Below are 16,440 nucleotides of genomic sequence, written 5' to 3'. Positions count from 1 at the left end.
TGGCCATGTAGGAAGTATAGGCAGGGTGACCAGGCAGAGAATTCTGGGAAGAGGAAAGGTAGAGACACAGTCTCAAGCCAGATACAGAGGAAGCAAGATGCCTTACTGAGAAAAGGTACCAAGCCACATGGCTAAACATATATAAGAATTATAAGTTAATTTAAGTTGTAAGAGCTAGTTAGTAATAAGCCTGAGCAATAGGCCAGTTTTAATTAATATACGCTTCTGTGTGTTTGTTTATTTGAGACTGAATGGCTGTGGGACCAGGTCGGACAGAAACTTCCATTTACAGTTCAGTACCAATGTGACCACCTCAGGTCTACCTGTATAGAACACTTTAGCAACAAAACATTTTTCAAATGTTTTAAATAACTTGGATAGAGAACCCTTGGATATGGAGAGCCAGCCGCAGTCCAGGAGTATAACTGACATATAGAAGAATTATAATATATTAATCCTTGATATTATATATGCTAATTTTATGAGTATATGCTAATAGGACAATATAGTATATGTGGTATATGTGCATATCTGCCTATACTTCCTGAGTGATAAATCTTTACAGTGTACAAGAGCATTATACCACAGCATTTCCCCATTTTTTCTTTTCAAAACAAGAACCCTAAATCTAATCTCCTAAATTGTATTTCTTAAGTGATGAACATTGATCCAACTTTGTCCATAGTACAGCCTCTGGGCAGAGAGAACATTCCCGAAGCGTGGGCACATGTGCCAGACCACCAGCCACTGCTCTAGGCTGTGAGATGTGTGCAGAACAACCAGGCCTACACTTCTTTGGGGGACACAGTTCCAACAAACCCACTTGCAGTTGCCAAAACTTGCCCAACCTGACAAAGGACCATGGCTCTGCCCCCTCACGGCTGCTTTCCCCCTCATTTAACTCCCTGGAGGCTGTAGGGACCAGCCATGGGGACAGCAGACCCCCTGCCCTATTCCAGACAAATATGGCTGCTAAGTCCCCTGCACCTTTCCCTGAGTCACTGTCTTTCTGAGACCCTCCTCGGTGCAGCCCTACCTGTGGGTGCAGGGGCCACACAGCGGCGGACCCCTGACCAGGAGCAGCACTTCTGAAGTCCGGAGCAGTCAGTGTCCAAGCTGCACGGTGGGCTAGGTGACTCTGGTTCTGCCGTTGGGCAGACCCCAGGTCTTGATGCAAACTCTCCGGACCGGTTCAGGGCTGGTGGAGTGATACAAATGAACCATATTAGCATCAAAAGCAGGCTCAGCTGGCAGAGAGCTTTGCCAAGAGCAAGACCTGGGCTCAGTTCCCCAGCACCTGTTACAACAGGGCATGGTGGCACATGCCCGGAAATGCAGTGGTCGGGGGAATCAGAAGTTCAAGGTTACCCTCAGCTATATAGCAAGTTGGAAGCCATGCTGGAATACACCAGACCCTGTCTCAAATGCAACAAATGGGTTAGAGAAGTGGTTCAGGGATTCAGAGTCCTTGCTGTTTTTGCAGAGGACCAACTGTCAGTTCCTAGCACCCTCATGGTGGCTCACAGTCACCTATGACTCCAGCTCCAGGGGATCTGACACTCTCTTCTGATTTCCGCAGGCATTCCACACCTATGGCATACTCATGGGAACACACATACACTAAAGTAAAATAAATAGATAGATAGATAGATAGATAGATAGATAGATAGATAGATAGGTAGGTAGATAGATAGATAGATAGATAGGTAGGTAGATAGATAGATTTTTTTTTAAAAAAAAAAAAAGAGCAACAACAGAAACCCATGAAGAGTGCAGCTTGGATGAACTGAGAGAGCAGCACACATCCGTAGTTGATTCTGTGTTGAATATCAGAGGTTCCACATGTCCTGGTCAGTTCTCCAGCGGGGCAGAGGCCTCCTGGCTGGCCTTGTTGGAGCCTTGCCTACACTGGCTCCGACACCATTGCACTTCTTTCCTATCAAGGCGGGTTCAGGGGAGGTCCCAAGTGCTTCCTGGCCTTTCAAGCCTAAGATGTCCATTTGCAGGGACCTCCACCCTCTTCTAGGACCAGTGCTACTTCTGTTCCTAATAGTAGCTTACTCATGCATGTGCATGCAGAGCAGGCACGTGTACACATGCACACCACACATACTCACACTCACACACATACTCACACACACTCTCACTCTTACACACACACATACTCACACTCTCACACACACACTCAAACACATACATTCTCTCTCACACATACACACACACACACACACACACACACACACACACATTTACTGAGCACTTGCTGGAAGCCAGACACGCTGTTCTGTGCTTGGACCCCAGCCATGGCTACGCCTAACCTCTAGGAAATGATTCCAAAGGAAACACTTTAGCAAACCCTGGGAAAGCAAGTAGGGTCAGAGCCTCAAGTGCTGGGTGGGGCCAGGTGGACTCAGAAGAAGTCACCCTTTGGAAGGGATTGCACCTGGGTCAAGGGAAGTTCCGAACAGCCCTGCAGTTCTTAGCTCTGAGGTGACAGCTGGCCAAGGACCACAGGAAGCTGACACACCACCATGGGTGGAGTGGAGACAGAAGGGGTGCCACAGAGGACTTCCTGTGAGGCCTGGGGGCTTGGGTTTGGGGTGACAGAGACACTTTTGGTGCCTCCAGGCCTTCAGACACTTTGTCCAGCTCCGTTCTCCCCTCTCTTGTGCTCCTTGGGCTACTCTGGGCCCTAGAGCTGCTGGAGTCTCAACAGTGAACTTCCCAGCTGGAGACAATGCCATGACCTCAGCATCTGCTCCTTTCCCTTTGTTGTCTTGAGTCCTGGGGACAAACAGCAGAATGACTCTTTTTATAGTGGCTTCTGAAAGCCTGAGAGGAGTCGGAGCCCCATTGAGTCCTGCTGTGGTGATCCATGGGACGTGGAGCCAGCTGGACAAAGGGTCAAATGATGTCATAGTTGCCTAAGTTGTGTGGGCAGAGGGATGGGGTACTGAGAGAAGGAGCAGCCTCAGGAGGGCTGGAGAGCTGCACTGCGTACCATCCTGGCTCTTTACTCTTAGTTGGGAGCATGGTGTGGGAAGGGATGGACACTGGGGACAGCAGCCCAGACTTGGAAAGGTCCAGTCCAGCCTTGCATGCCATCTGACCTCCTACCAGACACCAGTGTGGAGAGGTTGTGGCACTCCATTGCATTGGCACAAGCGGTCGACTGAAGCAGCTGGCCAGGCTGTAGCTATAGTGCTGAAAGGACGTTCACATGCATTCTCTGTGAATAAAGCATTAATACAGCTTCAGGTGGAAGTGAGATCAACCAGAACTACATGCATGGCACCTAGAGCTCAGAACCTGTGGAAAGCCATGGTGGGGTTTCAGGGAAAATTGCTTTTAGATCTCTTAGAAAGGCTGACACTACTTGAGAGTCCATAGGACCCACAGGGGAACAGGATTCCAGGGAGTGTGCACTCCTCCAAACAAAGAAAGCACAAGAGGCAAAACTAGAACTCAGGGGGACATGTTTTGGGGGAAACACACTCTGCTGGGGGACAGTGGAACATTCTGGCCAGAGGCAGAAGATTCTCACACACAGCAGAGCAGACTGCCAAGGGCAGCCAAGAAGGAGCAGCTGGCTTGGACGAGCAAAAGTCTCACTCCCCAGGGGAAAGGGGGCTGAGATGTGAGCATAAGGGCAAAGGTCAGTGGGAAGAGCAGCAGGAGGAAGATGCCAGTGCCGAGGAAGGCCGGGGACTTGGCAGCATATGTGTCCGGCATCTGGTGATAGGCACATGCCACCATGGGTTTCATTCAAACCTATTATGTTCCTGCTCAGACACATTTAAAGGTCCATGTATCTAACAACACTCCAGTGTCCAGGGGTGCCATTCCAAATGTCTGAAATCCCAGATGGTGCTAACCAATCTGAATATACCTGTGGTGGTTTGCGTGAGAATGATCCCCATAGATTCATATAGTTGAATACTTGGGCCCCAGTTGGTGAAACTGTTTGGGAAGGATTAGGGGGTGTGGCCTTGTTGAAGAAGGTATTCCACTGTATGTATCACATTTGAGATTTCAAAAGCCCTCCTCATTCCCAATTAGGCTTTCTCTGCCACGTGTTTGTGGATCAAGATGTATGCTCTCAGCTACCGCTCCAGGGCTATGTCTGCCTGCCTACTGCCCTGCTCCCCATCATGATGGCCATGGATGCTGACCATTTGAAACAGTAAGCCCCAGATAGATGCTTCCTTTTATAAGTTTCCTTGGTCATGCTTTCTGAACCTAGTAATAGAGTAACTAAGACAGTACCCCCATGAGGGTGGAGGAAGGTTAGCAGGGCCCTGGGGAGGATAAAGGCAATCTGGAGATGCTGCAGTCTCAGAGAGAATCCTCTTGGGTCTCCCAGGGTCTATGGAACTTTCTGTAGCTAATGAAGAGAGCCGTGGCCTTACTTCTGTTGGGAACAAGTCCCAGGGACAGATGCTCAGCCAAAGCAAACAACACATAAAGTGGTATGGGCCCTGCTCAGGAATCCCGGGCTTTGCATCTTGCTGTTGGACACATATGGCTGAAGGCCACGATTAGTAACTCTGTCAATTCCAAGCTGTGGGTTTGTCCTTCATTTCCTTGGCATCTGGGTGACTGAATATACAATGTCCAGGTTCCAGAAAGGATTGAACTGGGTCAAGTTCTGAGGAGCTGGAGGTCAAAGAAGGCCTGAGGGATCCCTGTGCTGTCTGCACGGAAGAGCTGGACATTGCCCATCTGACATGATCACCAAAGGCCTCGGGCCAAGCAGGCAGGAGGATGTGGGGATAAGGTGTCCTGAGACATAGAAAGGCAATAGAGGGTGGGCAAAGTCCAAGTTCAGCCTGAGGTTTGACATCAGTCACACTCGTGGGCTGTGAAGCATGTCCTAGTCAGGACAGATGTTGACAGTGAAGGAAACTGAGCTGCAGGCTCTAGGCACATCTTCTGTAGATCTGAGACAATTCGAAACTCCATTCTTTATTTTAGTGAAATAAAGAAGAAAATATAGCTGACCCCATAGAAACTGGCTCCAGGTTGGAGAGATTGGCAATATGCTTGCTACACAAGCACCAGGACCTGAGTTCAAGTCCCAGAACCCAGGTGAAAAGGTAAAAACAGCCTTGTGTAGTGGGACACCCTTGTCAGCCCAGCAGTTGGGAGTCACAGACAGCTGGATCCCTAGGGCTCACTGACTAGTCAGCATGGCTGGATTGGAGAGCCCGCCAGGATACCACCCTGCTCAACAAAAGATGGGTGGTATCCAAGGGTGACAACTGAGGTCGTTCTTTGGCTCCACACACACGAAGGAAGGAGGAAGGAAGGAAGGAAGGAAGGAAGGAAGGAAGGATAGAACAGGCTCTATGTTCTGGAACAGAAGTTCTTCATCTCAATCTGACTGCAGCTGGGAATTCCCCTTCCCGCTTGGGCTGGTGACTGACCCTATGCCCTAAAGGAATAACCAGTCAACTTGGTAGAAAGTTAAAAATCTCTCCTTTCTCAACTCAAGGCAAACACTGAAGCAGCCCTGCTCAGCGCCTGGCAACCCAGTGAGTTCCAGTTCAGCCAGGCTGCCCGGAGATTCCTATTTGGACCACAGTCTCTAAGGCTGCCCAGGGCTAAGGAATCCCCGGCTGGCGGGCACTGTCTTTCTTGGCTCTCCTTCCTCTGCTCCTCAGACTGGTCAGCCCTAGGGGTCCCTGGGCAGCCGCATGGAGATGGGAGGTTGGAGGTGCCCTGACCCAGCAGGTCCTGGATTCTTACAAGGAGCAAGATTGCCAAATTGTTGGCAGGTGGAGAGGGGCCAAGCAGAACTGGGGCTGCTGCACGCAGCTTGACCTCCTGGAATGTGCCCTGGAGGGGGAAGGAAGGGAAGGGGCCGATTTCATCTTTTCTGCTGATAGACAAGAGACCTCAAGCCCCCTGAGGAAGCACAAACTGCCCAGCCTGGATAACATGGCTTTTCCTACCGATGTCTCAAAGATGACCAATAAAGCTTGCTAACTTAGGGACAAGATGACCCCTAACTTGTCGCTGACTCTCTGATACTGCCCCATCCTGGAATCCTTTCCTGCAACGGAGCCACCAATCCTGGTTTCTCCTGAATGGAGGTCTCTAGGAGGGGAGAGGACCCATCAAGTTACTGAGGGTGACAAAGGAGCCTCTGTGTCCATGATCACCGATGTCCTCCATGTCCTGAGATGCCTCCCCTGCTACCCTCTCTGGGACTACTAGCCTCAGGTTTCAGGTTCCCCTATAGGCTGTACTGGGTGAACAAGAAAATGTCTTTCATTGGGGGCAGGAGGGAAGACGGGGCACTCTTTTTGTATTGCATATTGTATTATGATTTTGTGTCTTATTAATAACCTAGCACAACCGCTCTTAATGGCTCATTTGTTATGAGTGAACCCCTACCCCATCCCTAACCTAGACGTCCTTGGATACATGTGAGGTTGATACTGGCAGACATTCACTTGACTCAGTGTGTTACAAAGCAGCACCTCCTGAGCTGGCGAGGTGGATTAAGGGGCTTGATACAGAGCATCAACCTGAGCTTGAGTCCTAGGACCCACATGGTGGGAGGAGAGAAGTGGCTTCCAGAAGTTGTCCTCTGAAAACACACACACACACACACACACACACACACACACGTAAATAATTATGTGTTTTCTCCCCTGGAGCTGAGGACTGAATCCAGAGGCTTGCATTTTTAAGACACACATTCTACCACCGAACTATACCCAACCTCTGAAGCCACTTAAAAATGAAAACAGCATCTAAGCCCAAATGTCCACAGAATGGAGGAGGAATGCCAGGACTCATAAGGAAGGAGGCAGGGACACCTGAGACAAGGCTGACCACCTGGCCAGAGGGCAACCACTCAGGACGATTGACTTGCCTTTCACCCATCCCTATAAAGCTTGCTGGCTAGGGGTAAGAGGCAGGCAGCTCTTGGGGCTGCCACCACCCTCCTCCCCAGACTGCAGGCTCTCTGAATACAACGCAATGTAAAACTTCTATCCCCGTCTTCCTACTTTTGTGGTGACGGACACAACTGTCCCAGTTACATTGTGACTGGGCTCACACAGGCCAGAGCTGAGCCGCAGTCTGAGTCCAATTGCATTGCCTACCAGGAGATGGTCTCCCACGCCATGTCCCTTGCCAGGAGACCCTCCTAAGTTAGGAGCTGGGCCCTGAATCCCCAGCCGCACCCAGCTACAGCCGTGATGTGGGCAGCCATATGGATCACCTGGGTAACCAGCCTGCACCACCTATGAGCCTGTACCAGGGAGGTGGAGGATACGGGGTCCTCTGGGCAGAGAGGCAGGAAGCCCAGCCCGCCCCTCCATCTCTTTCTAGTGGAATCTAGATTAGGATTCCAGCTGAGACAAGAGTTTCACAGTAGCCTTGGAAAGAGGGGGCAGGCGGCCTCCACTGCTGGAGAGGCTGGGACACTGGGTCTCAAATGCCACTGTGTTAGAACCATTCAACATTTTAAAAGCCACAGAAGCTCATGCTGGGCTCAGATCAGTTCCATTACCAGCTCTGAGATCACTGCATGGTGCACAGAAGCCCTCGCTGTCCAGTGAGGTCTGAGGACCACTGAGGCTCTCTACCCATGGTGTCTCTCCAGCACGTGTTAAAAGACTGATGACCCCTGTACTTTACTTGAGCTATGGAATCAGAAACTGGGGGTGGAGGAGCTGTGAAGAGTATCCTATAAGCTCCTGGGGTACAATCAAGACTGAACAGCAATGCTCTAGTAGTTCAGGGAAACCTCACAGGCCTGCACACACAATCCCAGCAACTCTTCCCTCCAGCTCAGCGCCCCACCCTGCCCCATTGTCCCGGACTCACGCAGAACACAGTAGAAGCCAAGCTGCTCAAAGCCCTCTCAGCAGTCGGTCACATTCCTGGACTCAGGGACCTCCACAGCCAGGTACTGGGTCCGGTACACGGTCTTGGGACACTTTTTCCACGGGATCCATGCTCCACAGTGCACATAGGCTGTGTGTGAGGTCTGCACCTCCTGCAGCCTCTGGACATTTCGGGTCACTGGATAGCTGCACAGCTGGTAGCTCAGCAGCGAGAGGCCGTTTTCTGCAGAGGAGACCGTCGAGGATGCGTTAGCAAGACATGGGGCAGGGGGAGCCCTGGGTCACTGTGAAGTATATGGGAGGCAAGTGGACAGAGGTCTCTATTGTTGGATGGGACTTAGGCCCAGCCCCGCCAGTCCTGGTCAAGGCCTTGTCATTTCAAATACCAAAAGCATCCCTCTGTTTGCATATACACAAAGCCATCGACGCCAAACTATGCCGCGGATGGAGCAGTCCCCAAGAATGTGTTATACTTCTCAGAGTCCTGACCCTGTCATTCATAAAATAATCGCCACGTCCTGTAGTTTCAGGGTAAAGCAGTAAGTTAATACCTTCCACACAGCGGTGAGTCAGTGCGGGCTCGATGGCTCTCCTGGTGAAGAGCGAGCAAGCAAGTAACCCCAAGGAAGGCCGTGCTCTGTCCCGTGGCCTCACACGAACACTGAGAGGATCACACCTCCCGTTTAAGATCTCTATGAACCTCCTGATGCCCCACTCTTCCCGTGACTAAACTTTGTGGCTCATACACACAGCACCAAACAAAAACCCTCCCTAGATAGAGAACAACATGGACCTGGCACAGAAACGGAGGTGACTTTAGAAACAAACAGAGTCTCTAAAATCCCAACCAAGTCAGATAGATTTTAAGAGAGAGAAAAAAAAAAAAGACTCACAAGGTTCACAATCAATTCCTTGAGGTCTGCGGTTTCAGGGATACAGGTTTGGCTACGTTGGTTTGGTTTAGGGGGTGCTGGGGATAGGAGCCGGGGCTCACACATGCTGGCTACGCTGAGCTGCATCTCAACCCCACAAGGTGTTTTTTTTAAGCAACTTTGTAAGCCATGTACTTCCTAACTCTTTGGCCAGCTCCCTCGCTACATGGCTCACTCTAATTCTGTACCTGAGAACATGAACCACCCTGACTTCCCTGACTGATACGCAAGACCTTTCCTCTGGGCACCTAGGAGCCCATTGTCCACATCAGTTCTTCCAGATATGCAGTGCTTCAGGCACAGACCCAGCTCAAAATCTGTGTCTCAACCCCATAGACCCTGGGCACCGGGAGGCATCCTCCCTCTTTCTGTGCGCATACCCAGTACACAGACCCAGGTAGCCTGTTGCTATAGGTACAGCCAATGTGGCAAGTCAGGACAGGATGCCTCTCTCAGAGAAGATGCTTGTGGCCTTCCAGGGTCCCAGCAGGCACTGTCCTCTTAAGACCCACTCCTAGGAAGCCCCTTCTCCAAACTTACCCCTAGATCCCTCACCTGTGAAGCCACTGGCCCAGCTCAGATCCACAGTACAGGCCAAAGCCAGCAGGGCCAGCCTCAGGGTCCTGGACATCATCCGGCGGTGACACTGGGGGTGCAGGCAGGACTTGAGACCTCTGCTGTAGTGACCTGAGTCCTAAACCAGGCTGCCCCAGCCCAGAGAAAGAGCCCTTGTGTCCCCTGCGCTGCCGCTAGTGGCAGTGACTTCAGAGGAGGGCTCGCCGGGAGCAGTCCCTCATGCCCGCTCATTAACACCAGCTGCTGCCATGGCTGCTTCCCTGGGGGCACCCGCATGTCAGAGCCTACTCTTGTTCCGAGCAGATGGCATCTTTTCGGAAAGGTGAGCGGCTAACAGCCTCGGCCACATCACTGGGTCTCATCTTGTTTGCGCGGAGAAAATGCATTTCAGACCCAAATCTCGGTCCCCACATCGGACACCAAGTATTCCGTTACCCTGCTGCTCCCAGCTGGCAGGAGAAGACAGGCCCACATCAAAGTATCACATCAGCTCCAGAGAAGGGCCTTCATACCACCCAACAATAGAGCTCAGAGGCCACAGCCACGTTCGTCAGCTCCACGCAGTCCCTCCCTAACTGGGGACTGGAGATGCTGTGCTCAAAGGGACATTCTGAGCCCAGCAGGATTTCAAAATGGGAAATTGTGAAAAGAACGGTGGGAAGTGAGGGGCCGAGCCAGTGGCTGGGGAGATCCGTGTGCCCTGTCACACGGGGTGAAATGTTCACCCAAAGACATCTTAGCACCAGCTCGCAGACCTCAGCTGTGAGAGGCCAAAACAAGGCCTCCTACGATTCCCCTGCACAAAGTTGCCACTGTGAGGACATCCAAAACACTCAGGACTGGACACAAACACATCCAGGAATGGAAGCAGAGAGAACTGTCCTGAGGATTGGTAGACATACTGGGGATGTTGTTTGTATCCATTGGTTATCATGTTGTACAGGAACTAGACTTTTAAGCTCCTGCCTGGGCTGGGGATGTGGCTCAGTAGGTAAAGCACTTGCCTAGGATGCACAAGCAATGGGGTACAATCCCCACTACTGTACAAGCCAGGCTGGCAGTGCATGTCTATTATCCCAGAATTTAGGTTGGGGAGAGGAGGTCAGGAGGGTATACTATTCTGTGCTACATAGGGAGTGTGAGGCTAACCTGGGCAACACGAAAATCTATCAGAGGGGCACACACAAATATATACATGCATACATACATATAAATATCCATATTTATATACTAAATAGACAAGTATACACATACATAAACATACAAATGTACATATAAATAAGCGTGCACAAAATACACACATTATATATGTATACACACTTGTATGCTCACATAAATATACACACACATACATGTATCTGGGGTCTCTGTGACCACCATGGTCAACAAAGTGACGATCCTCAGGGGACAAGAAGATAGTTCTGTTCAACATGGCTAAGTAGCTGATGTGAGTTCAAACATCAGGAGTCTGACCTTGAGTGGTTTATTTTAGGCTTATTTAAGCACAGCACAATTTGGTGAAAACCTTCCCGGTAATAACTCAATCCTGTGTCCACAATAAAGTTTACGTAAATCTCCTTAAAGAACAAAGTGAGCTAAATAAAGATCAGACGTAACTGCACTGAAACTCTTTGTACAATACATAACATACATTCCATAAGGCTAGGTTATATTGACTGCGAAAAATAAGGTTACAATAAGGGTCTGGGGGAGGATCCGGTGTGGTCTTACCCACACAGAGAGTTCAAAGGTCACCAGGTTATTAATCCCATCCTCTCCTAGACTTCTGGGTGGGAAACAGGTTATGCCTGCCTTTCTTTGAAGAAATAACCTTGTATGTTTAACATCCCAGGTTCCCTTAGGGCTTATCTGTAAGCACAAGAACCTCCATGCCTCCCAAATCACCCCATTTTTATTTTTCAAAGAGAAGATTGTGGCTGTAACAGAGGCCGATGTTGAATCCATTGCCTGCATGGCTAATCTAGCTAATATGGGCAGGCATCACATAATTATAAGAGTAGCAAACAACGGACCGAGGAAAGGGGAAAGCCACGTTAATCATGATGGACATTCATAGGTCACTTGAGAGATTGCGTTTATCTCTTTATGCAAATCATTAGCTTGACTATTGATCATAGGAGAAAAATCTGACATATTAAAGCCACCCATGCCAGGAAATTGTTGACAACCAAGATGATGCTTGACCAACAAATAATCAGGTCACCCATCTCTTGGTCGATTTCTGCTAATATTTAATATTTTTGCTGTAATATTAGTAGCTTTACTTACCATGCAGGACATCTTTGAGACCTCTCTTCGTAGCTCAGTAATAATTCCCGGGACTGGAAATCTTTAAAAAAGCATAAAAACATGTACCTTAGGCTGTGTCTCCTTAAGGGTAAAATGTTTGGGGGAAGCAGAAGAAGCATTATCCTTTACAGTGGAAAAAAAGTAAAGTTAGCATAGGTAAATGTCTATACTCCTAATATTATACTGTATACTGTAACATACTTTACTGTATATATTAATAATAAATAGTGTATATGTGTTACATATACAATATATAATGACAAATACTGTATACATATAAGTATTAAATATTGTATATAAATATTTTTAAAGTTGACATTTAAGAGTTTTTTTGTGCCATTCAACAATAGTTTGATCCTCTGTGTTGTATGAGATCACAATAATATGACTGATAATTCATAAATTGCAAAATTCCTTATAGCGTTTGCTACCATAAGCAGGGCCATCATCAGTTTTTGGTTGTAGCGGGCGGCCTAGGAAGTAGAAGGTGTATAATAAATGATGAATCGAACCTGAGGTTGTTTCACCCTTGTAAGCAGAAGCAACAATCATATTAGAAAAAGTATCAACCATTTCATGAACATATTTTTAAGCATCCTGATTCTGAGGTATGAGTCAAAACCTGAAGTCAAAATGAAGTTAGATTTTAACTGGCAAGGATTAATTCTGCCAGTAGAGGGCAGTGGTGTAAAAGAAGAACAAGAAGTTGAAGCCGGTCATAGGACTTTTTTTTTTTTTTTTTTTTTTTTTGAGCAGCCTGAAAAGGAAGTATTAGGGGCAAGGAGGCCGGCTCAGCTCATGGACCTGAGTATTGGCAGATGTCAAGGGACCTGGCAAATTAGAATCAGCAGGGAAAGGAGATATGAAGAGAGGTTGTCCTTGTCGTACAGATGTCTGAAGGGACAGACAGGATTGTGAAATAACAGTAGTGGGCTTAGGTTTAAGTCTTGTAGTTTCTGAAAGAGGAACAGTTTGATCACAGTATGTAGAGTCAGTTAAAACACTCAATGGCTGAGAAACATCCAATAACGGCTGATTGATTACAGCAAGTTCAGACTGTTGAGCTCAACCAAGGACGGGGGACGATCTTTTTGTGGAGGGTGTGGAATTTGTATATAAGACGTAAGCTCCTTGTCCTTTTGAAGAGCCACCTGTAAAAGCATCAAAATCAATCTCTATCTAGAATTTTTAGATATAATTTTTGTAATACCCATGGGGTATCTTTAAAAAAAATCTTTACATCTATAGAGTAATGACTATCTTTACATCTATAGGGCAATGATTATATTTACATCTATAGGGTAATGATTATATTTACATCTATAGGGTAATGATTATATTTACATCTATAGGGTAATGATTATCTTTACATCTATAGGGTAATGATTATCTTTACATCTATAGAGTAATGATTATCTTTACATCTATAGGGTAATGATTATCTTTACATCTATAGGGTAATGACTATCTTTACACCCAGAGTAACATGCTACTGCTTCCTGCCAGGTATTATCCAGGTGGAACAAATAGCCAACCTGCATTTGACCGAATGGCACACTGATGTCCGTAGGCTCTTTACCAGTAAGCTGTTTAAGAAGAGCCCTTCCCATCATTATCAGCTCTATAATTTCTTGTATATAGGAGTTGCAGATCTTTGCAGAGAATATGACATAAGTTAATTTCTATAACATCATTACCTTGTTGGTATGTAATGCCCGTTGGTGAGGAGGAGGAAGGAAGAACAAATTATTGATGAATTAATCTATGAGTTACCGCTTTAGTGGCAGCAGGTGTTGTGATTCTTACAGAGTTTCACCAAGAATCTCCAGCAAACAACTTAAAGGGCAGAGCCAAGAGCAGAGAAAAATGTATAGCTCAATAAAGACAATAAAAGGGGGGGCAGAGCCAAGTCTTTAATAGTGGAGGGTGGATAAGGACATCCCCAAGTGACACGGCCCCAGAATTTTTGGAGGTAATCAAAGGAACATTGTTTGGAAAGTTTGAAGTGGAGAGGATGATGGTGAACTTGAAATCTGGGGGAAACTTCCCTGGCGATAACTAACTCAGTCCCGTGTGCACAATAAAGCATGCATAGATCTCCTTGAGGTACAAGTGAGCCAAATAAAGACTGGACGTGACTGCATCAAAGTCTTTGTAAAGCACACGTGACATGTTCCATAAAGATGGGCTCTATACGCTGACTAAGAAGAGCTTACCAGAGTTTGGGGAGGTTCCGTCCAGTGTGGTCTCCTGCACACAGATAGTGCAAAGGTCACACCAGGCTATTAATCCCATCCACTCCCAGCCTGGATGGATAACAGGTTATGCATCCCTTCCTCCGAATGAACAACCCTGTGTGTTTAACATTCTAGGTTCCCTTAGTTCATCTCCATGCCTCCTACAGATATACACATGCGCACACATACATACACATGCTCACACATAAATACATACATGTACATACACACAAACATATGTGTACAATAGATAAACATACACATGCACACACATAAATATATACATACACACGAACATATATGTGCAATATGTGAATACACATGTGCACACATAAATATACACATGTGCACACATAAATACATATGTGTACATACACACAAACATATATGTGCAATAGATAAACATACACATGTGCACACATAAGTATACACATGCCCACACTTAAATATATACATGCGCACACATAAATATGCACATGTACATACATACATACATGGGTATATTTACACATAAGACATTATTACTACATGAACCTGTGACTGAGTAGTGTTCTTAAAAAAAAAAAACACCACCGACTCACACAGTTTTTAATCTCTGTGTGAGACTCTCATTTCACCTCAGCTGTCTCAGCCAGAGATCCTCTGGAGATGTCCTGCACCCACAGTTCAAGCGTTCCCTTTCTGGCCTCATCCTCCTGCCTCCTGGCCTGTTTCCAGCACCTCAGTCCCTCACCCCTCTGTTTACCTGGAATCAATCAGCCTTCCCCTTCCCTTCCCTCTCTATGTAGCCATCTTTGGCTGTGTGGCCACCACTTTACTAACACCCCGGGCAATGACCTTTTCTTTCCGTCCCCTCTCTTACTGGTGACAACTGGGCAAACTGGGCTCATGCATGGAGCCATCATACGGCTTCCACGTATCGCTGTCCGAGAAAGTCACATGACCTTCAAAGTAAGTACTTGATATCTAACCAGCCTACATATTCTCCTGTCTATCCTTCTTCCTGAAAGATTCTTTCTTTCTAAATCCTACTACCACACTTCTCCTGCCTCATGCCATGTTGTCCTCGTTCATTTACAGAGGACAATTGTGTCTGATGTTCCCAATCCTTTGCGTCCTCTGTGTCTGTCCCCGTCCTCCCCTTCTGTGCCTGGGACAGTGGGGATGTCTCGACCACTTTGTTTAGACATGGATTCTCACATCCCCCACCACCCCTGTTTCCTGGGGAGTGTCTTCGTGATTGCACCTCAGCTCTCCCGTGTAAAACACCATCTCACTCGCGTTGTTTGCTTTGTTTTGGAGCCAGAATCTCACTGTGTCGCCCAGGTTGGTCTGGAACTAGCTATGTAGACCAAGATTGCTGTATGTAAATTCATGATTATTGTGCCTTAGTCTCCCAGGAGCTGGGATTACAGGCACGCTCCATCACACACACACACACACACACACACACACGAGTCTAACATTTTTAATTGATCTTCCCATCAGCCATTGTCATTTAGACATGCTTAAGTCTTTCAATTACAAAAAGGAAGGGATGGCTAGAGGGAGCGAGAGCAGAGAGGAGAAACTCTTGTCACTTCATACATTCCAGCTAGCCAGTCCTTCCTTTTCCTAGGTCGCATGCCTACTGTCTGCACTTCCGCAGGCCCCTCTCACTCCTTTACCTTCCTCTATCTAAGGAGAGAAAAACTCATGGAGATGCAGCTTCTATATAAAGCATGCTGATCTCGAATGCACGGCTCAGTGGAGGTTTATACACCCTCAGCAGCCACTATCCTGATCAAGATGTGCCGCATTTTCAGGAATATGATGTACTTAGTATTCCGTAGCTCTGTATTGCCACTTGATAATGCTCCTGGTAGACAATGCTATAGCAGTATACATATTTTAAAGATTTGTTTTATTTTTAGGTATGCACATCTGTGTGAGGGCATGTGCCCGTGGAGTCTAGATGGATATGTGGGATCCTCTGAAGCAGATGTGGGTGCTCAGAACTTGGGTCACCTGCAAGAGCAGTGTCTACTTTTAACTGCTGAGCCGTCCCTCTGGGCCTCTCCATAGCAGTATTTCCGAGAGTGCCCTCATTTCTTTTCAGTGGCACAGTGCTTCGCTGAGCAGTTGTACTGCGCTGTTGTTTATGGAGATTTCATGGCTCCTTTGCTCTTACAAATGGAGCATTGACGAATAGTGTTGCACAGGTGTCATTTCTGTTTCCCTTTGTGTGTATTTGCATATGGTCTCTCTCTTTTTTTGTACTGGGATAAAGGCGTAGGTCACAACCAATCCCATACCAGTTTGGAATTATGATTAATAGAATGGTTATTTATTTAAGGAAGAAAAACTTACAGATCACTGTCCCAGACAACAGCCCTCTGTGCAATCAGGAAGGGAGCCTAGTCGCCAGAAGTGGAGCCGGAAGCCAAAGAGCCTAGCGGAAGCCAGAGAACCCGGCGGAGGGCAGTGGCCGCTTTTTTAGAGAGAGAGAGAAACCACGCCCCAATGGGCTGGTATCTCAGCGGC

The 16,440-nt window shown here is 47.5% G+C and overlaps 1 protein-coding gene across 2 annotated transcripts in view; it reads right to left on the bottom strand.

Annotated features, from left to right (window-relative positions):
- Umodl1 (uromodulin like 1) overlaps positions 1–16,440 on the bottom strand; it is a 50,987-nt gene that overhangs the window by 33,563 nt on the left and 984 nt on the right. The window contains exons 1-4 of one of the 2 annotated variants that reach the window (XM_050140993.1): positions 16,267–16,349; positions 11,660–11,720; positions 7,843–8,085; positions 1,037–1,198 (exon numbers count right to left, since the gene is read on the bottom strand). The gene's annotated coding sequence lies outside the window, so the exon portion shown is untranslated. Of the gene's footprint in view, positions 1–1,036; positions 1,199–7,842; positions 8,086–11,659; positions 11,721–16,266; positions 16,350–16,440 lie in introns of those variants that run through there. The other variant, XM_050141001.1, reaches the window with a different exon arrangement.

The sequence above is a fragment of the Alexandromys fortis genome, unplaced genomic scaffold (genome assembly GCF_014885135.2).
Source record: "Alexandromys fortis isolate MF-2015 unplaced genomic scaffold, M_Fortis_MF-2015_v1.1 scaffold_9, whole genome shotgun sequence".
In the NCBI taxonomy this organism is placed as follows: Eukaryota; Metazoa; Chordata; class Mammalia; order Rodentia; family Cricetidae; genus Alexandromys; species Alexandromys fortis.
This window is presented reverse-complemented; position numbering and strand designations above follow the sequence as displayed.